The following is a 15,364-nucleotide window of genomic DNA, read 5'->3' as shown; positions in this document are numbered from 1 at the left end:
ACAAATACGTCAGTCAACCCCCCATTCCTCTATCGAACGGGGAGGTGAGCTTGGTCCTTCGTATCTCATGCATGAACAAAAGCGCTTTATTCCTTTTGCTCCCAAGACAGGTTTTTGGATTGTTGCGCTCGGAAAGTTTTCAGTTGATAGCCTGAGCTCGTCCGGTGTTGTTGTCGTGTTTTTCGTTAGTTAAACTTGACACTATTACTTCGCGTGATTTCGAACGTTAAATAATTATTCCACTGTGGTTCAGCGCTGTGACAGATTTGTATTGTCGTCTTTGTATGAATGTATCGTTCTCGTAAGCCTGTGACATTGCACAGGTTGTAAGTGGAATCGACTTTGAAAACCGCCAGCAGATTGATCAGTCGTCAAAGCGTGAAGTCGTCGGCCCCAGATCTGAAAACAACCGCTCTTCGCCTTCAGCATTTTAATAGTTTGATGTTCGTAACATATCGTTACGTATATATATTGGGCTGTACCACATATTCCCATCCATTATATTTCTATTTGCAGGTAACGTTTGCGCCGCTGCTGAGATATAATTCCAGATGGAATGCAGGGATATACACAGGGTCCCCAAGAACACAATGATATCCTCAGGTCATCCCAGGGATGTTCTATTAGGACAGGAAAAACATCCCTCGGACATCCCCGTATGGTCCTCAGTTTGTCAGAAAAGCGTTAAAATGCAAGGCCTCGGGCCATCCCCAGAAGCTCCTCAGGAAGTGTCCCAAAAACACCACCAGTAAGGTTTTAGGAGCAAAACAGGATATCTCATTGTGTTGAGTTATGTATTTATTTATTAGCGAAATGGGGCCCATTTTGAGTACAAGGCCGTTTTTCTCTTTCCGGCACTTGCTCAACCTTAGTCACCAGCTTTTCGTTTGCTGCTTTTTATTTGTTTAGCGTATTTCTCATAACGGACAAAGAGCGCGGCGGTTTAAAAAGCAAGCAGAAAGAAATATCAAAGATTTCCAGGAGCACTATGTCCGAGAAACTCACTTCGAAAGGTACTGGACCTTCCCTCCGAACAGAAACAGGTACTATTTATTGCTTGTTACGCGTCGTCCGATAAATTTGAGAGCCTTAGTCACTTCCGAATGAAAAACGAAGGGTGAGCTGCTAAGTTTAATTCGATTATGCAAACAAATAATACAACAAACGAGGAATTGCTTAGAGTATTAACTCCCCATCAATGCAAATCCTATGTTTCTTACTCCATTTGGTTTGAGACATTCGGTGGAACCTTGGGAGGTCAAAAACAGTGCAAGAGAATCGCGCATTTTTGTCTTTTTCGCGGTAAATGCTCCATGTGTCGTAGACAGTCACATTTTTCTGGGATGAGGAATCTTACAGAGGACCGCACTTCGTTTATGACAAATGCCATTCAGCCTCAGAGATCGACCCAAAAACAAAACAAATGTATCACTCAGTATTTGGGGAATCTTAGCAGGTAAACTATACAAAATATTTCTCATCCAGTCAATTGCCCACAGGTACACTCACAGGACCTACTTGAATGACTCTTCGCGGACAATCCGCGAGTATCGTCCTCAGGACGCTCTGCGGATTCATGCCGAAGGACGACGACACGATGACACTTTGAGGACATCCTCAGCACCGCGTGTGTTCTTTGGGGTATGTTATATATGTTATTACGGGCACGCTGCTGTAACAGTGTTCTTTACATGATATTTTTTACAGATTAAGTCTTTACAAAGGAGCAGGCACCATCAATACTGGTTCTGGCACTTTCTTCTTGGTGATCGGGATAGACAATCACATATATTTGACGGTATTTTATGCAAGAAAGACAAGTTGGACAAGAAGGCAGGACTTGTAAAGGGCACGGAACGCAGAAGAACAGAACACAGAGTGCTTAAAGAGGTGTTTTACCATCGCTGTTCATCGTTTGGACGTTGTGAATACGTGCACGGTGACACCTTGTGCGTTGCGGCAGTGTGTACTTATGAATGAATACGCTTTTAAAGGTACGTAAGTGTTGAACAAAGTCATTTGTTGCTGCTATTTATAGTGTTTGTGTGCTTTCCTGCGACCGTACCTTACGGTTACCCCACATCCTAGGGTAACCCCAGATCCTAGAGTCACCCCAGATCCAAGGGTAACCCCCAACCCTAGAGTAACCCCTAACCCTAAGGTAACCTCAGATCCTAGGGTAACCTCAGACCCTGGGGTAACCCCATACCTCAGGACCGGGTTACCCGGGGAGGACTGGGGTTACCCCAGATGTCCCATAATACCTTAGGACCCCAGAGCCTTAGGGTGACCCCAAGATTTTTTTTTCAATAGGGTATACTCTAGCCATACGGCAAATTTAATGAATGGAACGGAATGCATTTACTTCACCACCTAACCAACCATGATCTGACACACCTCTGATTTGTTGAAAACAGGAGGCGTACACCCTTTATAATGCAATTATGTGCTGCATAGTCGTCACAAGAAGGCGTACGTCTCCTCTTTTCAACAAATCAGGGCAGATAACGATATCATTCGAGATAATGGTTGGTAGGAGGTGTGGTAAATGTCATTCCGTCACCTCATCTCACCTCACGAACTTCACCTCATAGCATCCTCTTAGCCAGCCATCATCTCGAATGATATCGTTATCTGCCCTGATTCGTTGAACACTGGAGGCGTGCACCATTTTTGTGACGAGGCGTGCGCTTAAGGAGAGTCACCCGGAGTAGGAGAGGAGTCACCTAGAGCAGAACTCGAGTTCGAAATCCTCTGCTTGCAGAGTCAAAATGAAGATATATCTCAAAAGGTGACTAAACTTGATAGCGAGCTTTCTGCATCACAACATAGAAATAAAGAGCTGGAAGTTTCATTGGCCTTCTTAAACCATCGTGCATCAGAGTTTGCCCGCAGTAGCTCCAGGGGGACGCCACGCCCTGGCTCCTCATTCAACTAATCTGAGCCCGCGAGTCCTGTTGGTTGCAAAAGGGGAAGCATAATCGGCCAGGGAAAGGCAAGGACAGATCGCCGACAGGTCGCTCAATTGCGGACATCGTAGTAGAGGATCTCAAAGGTATCACGCATATAAGCTTTCCTTTTCGGGAACTAACCTATCGGTACTTCGTGATTCAAGGAAGCCCCATGGAGGACATAAAGGTAGCAGGCTATCAGACATCGACCCGAGCGACAGGGATCTGGTCAGGAACATCACCGCGTTGCTTGACGACTACTTTGTAAGCAATGGTTTCTGGGAAGTGCTTTGTCACCACATAGCAGCTCTGCCACGTCTCAGACTAATTAACGAGCTCCGCGAGAAGATAGATATGCTTGCAGACGTCGCGGAGACGCCACGAGGGTGTACCGGGGCCGAGTTGTCCTTTATAAAGGACCTGAAGCACCTTATCAGGGATATAATTAATAACGAGAAGAAGACGCTAGACGAAATCAGCCGGTCCGGGAAGCTAGTGGTAAAATCAGAAGGAGACGGAAGCCATATCAGTCGAAAAGCGTCATGGACAATCCTGTCCTACGTTGTTTTAGACGCACCGGAAAGCCACAAAATCATAAAAATCGCCGCATCATAGCTCTAGCCGACGTACCAGATAATTATTTCATGATCAGAGAAGCATTTGCGAACGTCATCTTAGAGATTAACGAGGTCATTTAACCGGAAGGCATCCGCATTGGTGACATTTTCATTCCACCGACAATTGACTGACAGTTTTCTGGGAGCAGAGCTCACATTTTTATTAACGGTACCCGGAATGCAGTCGGCGTCATCGACTTATTTATGTCCGTTCTACACAGCGCCACCGCAACAGCGCACAGATTATCGTAACCAGCCGCACGTTTTCAACGAACCCCCTCTTGCGCACACTTTGAAAAGCCTCAGGGAGCACTGCAAGAAACTTCGAAACGCGGTCCAGTTTATGCCGTTACTAAATATTGAGCCTAAAGATGTGGTGCCAGACGTCCTCCATATGAAAATCAGGGTATTCGACAAACTTTTCGACAACGTCCTCAGAGAATTCCAGGACATGGCTTGTAGCCTTAGCGTAAGGACAGGATTTATGGAGGACACGCATATGAAGTCACTTGTGGCCCTCGTGAACGAATCTGGAGTCCATATTCACTTCTTTACGGAAAATGAGGGGTAGAAAGGAAAATATTTTCCATCCTGTCAAGGACCAACGCGAACGCCCTGTTACGAGACTTGTCCAATAAACGGAATGCACTCCGACACAGAACGCAAAGTCGTACAATTGTGTCACACATTCAAAAAATTGCTCAAAGACTTCGAAACCGACACCCACAGGTATGGATGTGCAGTCGCAGGCAACTGATTTTCTCAGATTATTTATCGAACTCGGGAGTACAGCAACGAAGGGGTATGGTCCATATTACGTCACCCCAAATATTCACATTCTTACACATCATGCCGCCGAAAAACATGCTAAATTTAGAAGTCTCAGCTGGTTTTCTAGTGAAGCTATCGAGAAAAAAAAATGCTATCGCCAAGAAGATCCACTACCAGAAGTAAAAGAAATGGGATTTGGCAAGGGACGCGCTCAAACTGGCAAAACGCGGGGAGAACCTAAACTGCGAGCGTGAAAGACGTCCATACAGTAAGACGGACAGGGAATATTGGTAGGAGGGTGGCACAGTGGCTTCTAGGGGGAAAAAAAGGCAGAGGCCCACTTGCACGTCAGAAACGAACAAAACGTTCCATGTGGACAGCATGGGTCCCGATGAGCTAAGAACTCAACTGAGGGTGTGAGAATAAAGACAACTGCAAAATCGATCTCCCAGCTTCGAAAGCTAATTCTTAGCAGCACTGTCAAAACGGTAACAGCTGGACGTAATTGATTGTAAATATATCACAACTGATGTAAATATAGATGTATGTGCAAGTGTTTTGTATATGATATGTGCATATGTGCAAGCGCTTAGTAGCAATATAAAAAAAGAACGTGTATGTCAATGTGTATGTAGACAAAAAAGGTTGCACTGTACATGTAAATATGTAAAACTGTATATGTTAAATGCATGAAATGTCCGAGCATATGCGTAGTATGTTAGTACTACCTGTTCATATGTGTGTGCTACGTGATGTAAATATTACGTTGAATTACATAACTATGTTATTGTGCTTGTAGGTTGTTTTTATGTTTTTCTACAATAAGCTCGTGTATGACATCAATGTGTTGCGGTACTATGAATTCACCATATCAAACTAAGTTTCGGGACGGCACCCACAAATTTGACTTATTCTTTCCACTATTTATTAATATTATTTTTTTTTTGTGTGTGTGTGCAGTACCATCCGGTTTGCAGCAGATACCTTGTTCGTAGGTTGGTTGTGTGGCCGCCTTGGCCGTGGACATCGCAGGCAAATACCCGGCTGCTGCGTATCATCTATTCGCAGTGTATTTCCATCACCACTCCATCACGGGTTTGAAGGTGGGACAGATATAACAAGCAGTTTCGAAGATGAGCAATTTATTGAAGTTACTATGATTTGTATTGACCACCTATTGATTTTTTTTAGAGATTGCTATCTGTATGACCGGAGAACGATTTTGCTGCCCAGTCTGGCTTGAAACCTGGCTGTACTGTTGTACAAGCTACACAGAAACCGTGAAACAAATGTTTTTTTTTATGTTGATGAAAACACACACTTGTGATACTACAGATATATACAGGACTCTGGATGTCTTGCAGAAGTTGCATGTCCATCCAAGACCCATGTTGAAAAATACCACAAGATTATGTTATCATTGCATGCCCACCTCTGCATCAAACTGAGGCATACATTTGGAACATTTGCGCTGAAAACTAATATTATCAATATTACATGCAGGAACAACAGATATGAAATCCATTTGTGGCTTCAAAATTCGGCATTGCATGTCTAGCACATTGTCCTAGACATCGGAAATCATATTGGAAGGACGTGTTTGTATTTTCTTCTATGACCATTATGCCAGCGCACAATGCAAGATATCCATTTCTCACATGTGAAACAATAGAGGCACAAACTGATATTTAAAATGATGTTGAGCAAATTCAGAAAACCAGAAAAAGAAAAGTATTTGTACATGTCGCAGCTTAGTCTCGCTATTCTGCAGTCACTAAATGATGTAACTGGCATACGCAGCATGAACGTGGATTCTAATTCTAACAAGTAAGCTGAACAACGACAGACAAACGACACAGAGCCATATTTTCCATGCTCATTTGAATCTGAATTTCGGGATCGTCAACACTGGAAGGCATGACCATCGCATGATTGATGGCTCTTTTAACCCAGACATGTGCTGTGTACCGTTGTTAAAGCACATGCAGTAATCGTAACACAAAGTACACATAACTTAACTCACGCATTAACTCACATCTCGTATTACCAGAAATAAATAGCACTTCTAGAGGAAGTACTGACTCCGGTGTATATGAGCAAGGCCCATGATGTCGAACAGGCGCGGCGACTTGGTGATGCTGCTACCAGAAAAAAGGATTGCTGAGGACATTGCAATATTGCCCATACGTTTCTCATTAACAAGTGGCTGGCTGCACGTTTGCGAGTGGATGATGAGCACACGGTACACACTTTTAGGAGTTCTATAAGGCTAGAGCGGGCCACGATGGACATGTCGGGTAGCGATGAAGGCTGCGCTACGGACCTAAGAGTAATATTTAATCTTATTGACATGAGAAAACTTCAAAAGTCATACAACCCCACACTGCGAATAAAACAAAGCTCAAGGAAATGTATCACACCATTCTTCCCTGTCTTTGCTAGTTTGTTACAGCATCTCTCCTACATTTTGGTTCCTACATTTGTAATATTAAGAGCAACTAGGGAGTCAGATAGCAAAGTCCCATTGCTGTCAAGGAATGGAAGTACTAACCCCTTTCTTGCAGCAGATAATGAAGCAGACAGCGAAGGTTAAGAGCATCCTCCCACAATGTATCGTAATCCCAATCCAACTCATCAACAAGATGGCACGTATCTACCACATCTATTGCAATAAACCAAGGGTTGGCGGCAGAAAGTTAGGTAATCTACAGGGAGTAAAAAATTGTGCGCTCACTCTCCATCACTGTCATAGCCAAGCTCCGAGCTGAGGTGAATGACGGGTCATCACACAAAGCCTCGGACCATATATCAGATGGCAGTGACACATCAGTACGGCCTCATACACAGATGTATAAAATTAACCACATTTATGTTTAACATTAGATTGGCACTATATAATCTTGTTAGTTTTGAGACACAAAAGTTATCATGGTCAACATATGTATTCAGTATGACAAGCCCAACCACGCCATGTTTTTTTTCAGCGCGACATGAACAGTACAGTACAGTATCGGATGTGTCATCATGCCCTGGTGATGAAACTGATTAGGAAAAAGGTGGATGCTCCACAGCAGCTGTTGATGATCAAGGAAGATCTTGGACACTATCTGACGGCTCAGGAACTTTCACTATGACCAAACGAGGTGGATCCTCTATAGGCACTGGCTGAGTGAATGCATCTTGAGCAGGAGGTCTCCATTGTGTGATTGTGGGACGTGTGACGACGTCTCTCATCTGTGTGGGTTGCTGCATCTTTACTAGTTTAGGCTGCCAAGGGGGACGTCGGACAAAGTAGGAGACACGTCAACAGAAACAACTTACTTACCAAAGCTGCTTCGTTCAAACAAAATTCATTCATTTCAAACAAAGCTGCTTCTGTTGTCGTGTCTCTTACTTTGTCCGACGTCCCCCTTGGCAGCTAATGTCACTAGTAATGTCAAGAAAAGTAATGTCAAACTAGTAATGTCAGACCAACTACCCCAACTTAGCACTTTGGTTGCTGCATCTTTCATTGCACGCCGAGACCCTATGAATGGAGGCGGAACTGCAGTGAGCAACTTACATTTGTAAAGAGAGTGATTAGTTTGACTGTGTGCAAAATGTTTTTTTCAGGACCATAATGACTTGGTATATTCCACTTATACACAAATACCGAGATACAGTTATATCATCAATGGCTTTGAACCAAACTGATGTTTGGGGTAGAAATCGTTAAACATGCAAGGGGTGAAATAAACAACTAGTTTGCATCTGACGACCAGAATGCAAAATGTGTTGTAGTTAGTCAGTATGGTTTTACAACGGGTCTTTGCAAAGTTTCAAACCCAATGATGCAGTATTAACAGAAATTGTGCCACCTTTGTTACTACCTGAAGACGCAGAGTAATGCACACCGGACATCTGGGAAGTAGGTGGAGATGGTTTCGATACACCTTGGAAAAGAGAACCAGAATACATCAGCGCATGCAGGCTTTGTCCATTCTGCATATTTTTCCTCCATGTGCCTTCTGTCAACTGAAATACGAAAACACAGCACACATTTCCGGGATATCTACCATGCAGTTCACCGGCGATCTTGACTACGCCAAACCATCGGGCAAACTCATGAGTGCCACTTCGGCAGTGAGCGCGATACTAGTTTCAGGAAATGTGCCGTTGACAAATATTGCGGCTCCATATGTATTTTCACTTTTTACAAAGCAGAAACTTATTCTTCACCATACTCACTTGTCTCTCCGAAAGGAACTGACACTGCACTGAGGACTTGCACCTGCGCGTCAATCAAAGATGTGGAGCAAACAATATGTGAACCTGAGACGATCAGGAAAGTTAGGGACTTACGCTATCATAGCTCGAAGAAGTTGGTGGCTCGTTGATACCAACTGGAGGATCAATGAAAACCGAAGGTACGGCGTCAAATTTCAAGGTGCAGCAGACTTGCAGCAGTGGGTTAGAGTATCGCCCCCGGCGACGAAACTCACCATTCATCATCCAGTAAAAAGTTGTTGTTGTTGTTGTTGTTTCAATGTGTGGCTGCGTCTTTCCTGGACGAGGTATGCCGAGCTCCCGCTGAAGTCTGTCGGACTCTTCGAAGCAATCCGCGGTAAAGTGCTCGGAACAGAGGGTACTCGATTCGTAGAACTGCCATCCAGTGCGATGAACGTTTGCTATCCATAGCTGTCGACGCTCGCGCTTCGGAAAACCGAAAAACGATACTCCTATTTTGTTCTCTCTGTTGTTCTTGCAGTGAACCTGTATCCTCCCATTGCCACAAACGTGTTCAGCGACGTAGAAGTAGCAAAAAGGCGGCGCGTGCTGAAATATCGAAAGTACGAAAAGGCACTGGCGACTGCTAGACAGGCCTCCGATGCGCGGCGGAGCAGACACCGGAACCCGACACCGGTGACGTCACCAGAGATCCGAGTGCGGCTTTCAATCGGGGGTAGTGTCCAAAGTTCAAAATTCGATAAAATATTTTCGGGGGAGCAGACCCCGCAACTCGACACCGGTGACGTCACCAGTGATCGGAGTGCGGCTTTCAACCGGATGTAGTGTCCAAAGTCCAAATTCAATAAAATTATCGGGGCCGAATTCAAGGGAAAGCTTTTGCATGGTGGCTCCAGGAAACATAAGAAATCGTATAACAACGCCCGCACTTTGCGTGATAGCTCCAGACAGTCCCCTTAAGGTGGAATAGAATCCTGAATGCAGTGACCCTGGCCAGAGAAAAAAGACGGGGTCCTTGAAAACTGCTCGAGTCGTGGCACATACGAGGCAACCCCTCATCGTGCAACGCAAACCGCGGCACTCTGCCCCAGATGTTCGCTGACCTGCTACTTGTCTTCGCCTCTCATTCTCTTTCTTATTAAGGATGTCTCTTGCATGGGAAACGTCTGTAGTAAATTGTTACTTTTGTTGTGTCAAGGCAGTGTTTTGATATTTTCTCGTTGCTAGTCATGTGCTGTGCTGGCCTTTGGAATATTTTTGTTAAGTTGAACGTTGCTAGTGGGAAAGTCTTTACGTGTTAAAAGTGGCACACTGCTAGGCTCACGTCCTGAATCAAGCATATCTTTTCTAAAGATGTTCCACTGCCGAGAAACGTTTGAAAGACATGGACGAAGGTTTGTCTCTTGTAAAGACATGCTGATGGCACCATATGTGTCGCTAACATCAGGATGTCTTTCAGTCACTTAAAGGTCAGCTACGACGATTTCCCGATGTGTTAAAACGGTTGTGATATTCAGAACGAGCACGTCCAACTGCCCCCGAAATGCACCTTCGTTTCTCAATTTTGTCTTCCTATTACGAAAATAATTAATCAAAGAAACCAAAACAAGCCATGGGCGCAGCCATTTTTGTGACGTAGAAGGGAAGAACCTGCTCCATCTACGTAGATAGAGAATCGTGCTTCTGAGTGGATGAAAGCTGAGGCTTTCTCCGACTTCCCTTGCGGCTTCTCCCGTTTGCGAGGTCTCCAGTTATGGCGGCCGGCTACCATGAGCGTTTCGTACGAGGTAATCGAGAATTATTGAACAACTGCGAACTCACCTCAAGAACATTTTCCACGTGAAATTGGATTATGTGCTTGAGAACTTCGCAGTTCAACAGCTGCCATTCACGTCGATCCGTTTGCTACTTTTAGTGCAAGTGCAGGAATGGAAGCGATTGAGCAACAACGGGAGACTTGGTGGTCGTTTGAGCATATACCTGCAGAGGACTGGTCTTCAAAGAAAGAAGACTGTATTTCTGTCCGTGTGCACACTGTGCGATTGGCAGGCTTGTTACACGAGATACACATGTATATTGTGCAGCACTATAGCGTGACCGCAATGAACGGCGTAGGAATGTATCGTGACCATTCGAACTGCATTCGTTAAACCATTCGTGAGTTATATGAAAGTGGTCATTAGAGTTGCCCCCACAAAAAGTGTTGGATGCAGTTTAGTGTTTTGTTTATCTCGTAGAGCGCATCTCGGCATATAGATCGAGAGCCCCTGTACGTATTTTTTTGCCTGTTTACTTGAGTGTGCGCATTGCTCTATACCACACAGGCCATATTTCATTCTAATAGTTTCGCAAATAAAGGCATACCGATCGATCTCATACTGCTTTTGAGTTAGCCATAGTGTCTTCAAATCAGGGTATATGTATCCTGTTTGCTGGGCCCAACACATGTCATTAAGGGTAGTGCAACATTTCCCACTTCTTGAACCGTGCTAATATTGCCAGAATAAGGAACTTTACACTGTGCTGTGTATTCCACACTCAGTTGTACCGCGGCGTAAACCCCCCCCCCCCTTATTATACTGTGTACTCCACATGTTCAACTAGGCACCACTACCCATACCCTAATTGTTTTTGTGGCAGTTGTACTTAAAATTGCACAACTGCCACTCAAGTAACTTTGCCACCAAAACACTTTATTACAAATTTAATAACCTTGGTGGAAATGGTTGATGCTGTCCTCTGCCTTGTACGGTGCACTTCGTAGCAAAATACAGAGAGTCGAAATGTTTTCCTTGTTCACAAATGCCCTGTCAAATATGGTAGACCTTTATCGAAATGGAGAAGCAGGGCTTGCTTGTCGAGAGAAACAAATATGAAACTGCAGCGCTCAACGTAAATAACTGCATGCTCAGCAACTAAGGCTGGTGATGCCGAAGACCTAATATTTCTAGGTTAAAAGGAACAAAAAAAAAAAAAGAGCACTGTGGCGTATTAATGTTACTCCGAAAGTATAACACCACAAAATTTGTGAGAGTCAGTTGGTCTAATTTATTTATGTTGGTCACCTCCTGCAACAATTTTTAATAAGGTTCAATTGCGTTGCTACCAACCAGGACCTAAGCCTGACATATGATCTAATAATAATAATAGTATCTATCTATGACCTATATGAACCTTCAACACTAGTTTGGTCTAGGTTTCACACATGGCTTCTAGTGAAATTCGAAACTGCTCTGTAGAGTTGAGAGGAGACTTGCAGAGTAGATAATTTGTTTATTTATATTTTCCAAAGAACATGTAAAAAACAATGTGCTGTACAAAATGTATTCAAACAAATACAAATATACTGTGTTTTAGCTATGTGCTATGTGTCAGCAGATTACAGGTGACCGATGACACACAATGAGCGTCAAGGGTAAGAACACAAGTATACTGAAATTCTATGCTGAAATTCTAAGTCACCATTTGTCAGAATACAATGACCACGCACATCCCAATGATTATATTGCGCTCCTTCCACTATTTTTTTATTGACAGCACGTTGGCTGCCATCCAGTTCATGCAAGTGACCTTTATCGTTCAAAGAACGGTTCAATAGTAAGTGAGCTGGTGATAGTGTCTATGATGGCGAGACCCAAAAAGGAGATACAAGAAGGGGCATACACACACAATGTTGAGACATTGTGTATGCCCCTTCCTATCCCTTGTCTCATGGTTTTTGCTGTGGACCTTCATCATGTGTCCTTCCGGAAACTTTACATATTTTTATATAGAATTGTGAAGGCACAGCCAGGCGCTGTTCGCAAATCGCCCAGTACTTTTCTTGAAACAAGATTTCATAGAATGTACTCAGTCATCTTCAGCATTGCACATATCTATGGGACATGTTAATCACTTTGTAATGCCACAGACGCGTCATGGAGGCCGGCACATGATTAGTGGTGTTGAACAGACAACTATTTGTCATATTTTAGCCACAAAAAGCATGCAGGTTTTATATTATGCATCACCTTCACCAGCTCGCTTGCTTCCTGCCCATTTTTTTCATTGACAAAAAGCAGTTTTGGCACCTGTACGTTGAGACAGATGTATCTCTACATACTTTGCCATGACACAAATATATGGAGCAACAAATGTACTTTCTGCTTAATTATGGTTATTAGTCAACACTGCCAAAAATGTGTGAACACAGTATTGTACCACCTACACTCTTCAAAATGACCTTCACACACAACATTGTAGGTCAACGAGAGTCCAGAATGATGTCCTCTCCCTCCCCATTGGCTGAAAACATTTTTCTGCGACTTTGCATAAGGGGAAGTTAGTACAAGAAACGCACACATTCCTTTTTTGAGCAAATCAGTATTCAGAGCGTTACCACACTGTGGTGGACCTGCAGTGTATTACGTGGTACAGCACACACTGTAAAAAATTTCACCTTAGAACACGTCCCCCGTTCTAATGACAGTCTTCCCCAGTTTTTCAAACTGCCATTTCCCATAGTGGTTTATGATATGACACAGTATTTCTAAATCTTTACTGTGGTTTACCGGTTGTAGCAGAAAAAGATACCATTGTTTCCGATCACAAGACGCAAGCCATAAATGCTACGGCAACAGTACATGCTGCTGTCTAGCAGTTCTTCATGTTTGGGCATGGTATGGTGCTTGCAGGGTAAATTCCATGGTTAAAATATCCAAACGTGAACAACTGTTAGATTACATGATGTAGAATGCTGTATAATATTTATGTCCCCGTGTCATGTGAACAAAAACAATATGTGCGTTTGTTCATGCTGCACAGCAGAGGCGAAATGAGCTGGCATGTGCGGATAACAACATGAAACCCGAGGTGCGGAGGAAAAGGCATGACTTTACGATCTCTGTGGTAATTGTTTCATGTTGTAATTGCGTACCAGCTCCCCTGTACCTGAGAATAAGTTTGATGCATCGTACACGGAGTGCGTGATGTGTTGTGATAGTAATGCCTCTGCCAATCGAAAAATAATGATCCAGGTGGATTGTTTCGGTACTATCCTAAACTAACCATACCAAGGGGTAGGGCATCTGCGTGACGGGTTTACCTGGAAGTAAGAATGTAAATGTTAGCTGAAGTCATTGAATAATCAACATTATCAATATACTTCTGCAGATCATACCAACAATAGCACACAAGATGCTCCGATATGTTCTGCAGGAATGTCTCTGTACTTACAGTATTAGTGCAGCAGCTACAGAAAGGCATAAAACAAGTTTTTGTATACATGATACCACTTGAATGCAACACAAGCTTCTGTTGCATTGGTAGAACACAACAGCGGACAGATTTACCTTACTTAAACCTCAGAAAAAAATGCACTTTGCACACATGGTGCTGTTTGAATGTAATCCTGAAACGTATCGAAAAACAATTTATGACCGAAACACATCAACTGCCGTGCATATGATACTGCTTAAATGTACTCCTGAAAGTGTTGGAGTAAGAACACGAACACCTCAGGCATGGTTGCTGTTGATGAACAAGGAGACGTAGAGACAAGAATAATTTATTCGCGTGAACACACAGAGCGAGGGGGGCGTGGTTTCAGATCACTCCTCCTCTTCATCGTTTTTAGGTTACAACATCTTCCCGCCCAGGACTTACGTGCACCCTTCTAGCGGATATATCTGTTGAATCGGACGACGTATGACGTTTCTATTTGCCATCCTTAGTTGACATGCTCTTATAACGCCGTTTTTTGCCGTATTAAACCTTTTCTATCCGGCACATTCTCCATAGCATCCGTGGCCCTTTGTTTTCCACTAGAACTACGTCTCCCACCTGCACTCTGGGCTTTCGCTGACCTTTCTTCATGAAAGCGCCTCTTAGCTCTTTCAAATATTATTTTCTCCATTTTTCCCACCATAGCCTTGTGGCTTGCTGCCTGAGAGACCATGCTGCTAGCAGGTCTTCGTTAAAGACGTCACTGTTTGTGTGGTTGGAAGGCATGGTGTGTCGCCCACCAATGAGGCCCGCTGGTGTGAGAGGAAGAGGGCTCGCCGCGTCTGTGTACACGTACGTGAGTGATCGATCGTTTAGAATACCTTCAATTTCCACGAGTATGGTCTCAAGCTCTTCTTTAGTCTTCACAGCTTTTCCAACGGCTTTTCGTAGAGCAGCTTTAATGCTTCTTACCAGCCTTTCATAGAACCCTCCCCACCAAGTCGCTCTTTCGACGATATATTTCCATCGTATTCGGTTGGCTGTTGTGAATTTCCGAACCGTGGGGTCGCGTATCATCAAGCTAATGTCCTCGTTGGCTCTTTTGAAGGACCTGGCGTTATCACTGTAGATAGTGGTACATAATCCGCGGCGTGCGACGAATCTTCTAAACGCCTGCAGAAAGCTGTTTGCTGACGTGCTATCCACCATTTCCAGATGTACAGCCCTTTTGGTGGCACAAGTAAATATTACAATGTAATATCTCTTGCTCGATTCTTCTATTTCGTGGGCTCTTGCTTAAAGCGGGCCTGCGAAGTCCACTCCCATTGTTCTGAATGGAAGCTGCTGAGTAGTCCGGTCCTGAGGAAGTGGTGCGCTTTCCGGTTTTATGGACCTTGCTGTCTCCCTTGGATTACCCAAAATCTTGAATGTAGTCGTATCAAAGTGTCCCTGACGCCCGCGTGATACATCTCCTGTATGCGACGTATTAGTAACTCTGTGAAATATCCATCCAGAATTATTGGATGCTGCTCTTCGTAGGACATGTCGCTAGCGCGCATTCTGCCGTCCAGTCGCCAGATTCCTTCTTCATCTTTG

This window comes from Ornithodoros turicata, chromosome 1 (assembly GCF_037126465.1).
Source record: "Ornithodoros turicata isolate Travis chromosome 1, ASM3712646v1, whole genome shotgun sequence".
NCBI classification, from domain to species: Eukaryota; Metazoa; Arthropoda; class Arachnida; order Ixodida; family Argasidae; genus Ornithodoros; species Ornithodoros turicata.
The sequence above is the reverse complement of the archived record's forward strand: the minus strand, read 5'-3'. Positions refer to the sequence as shown.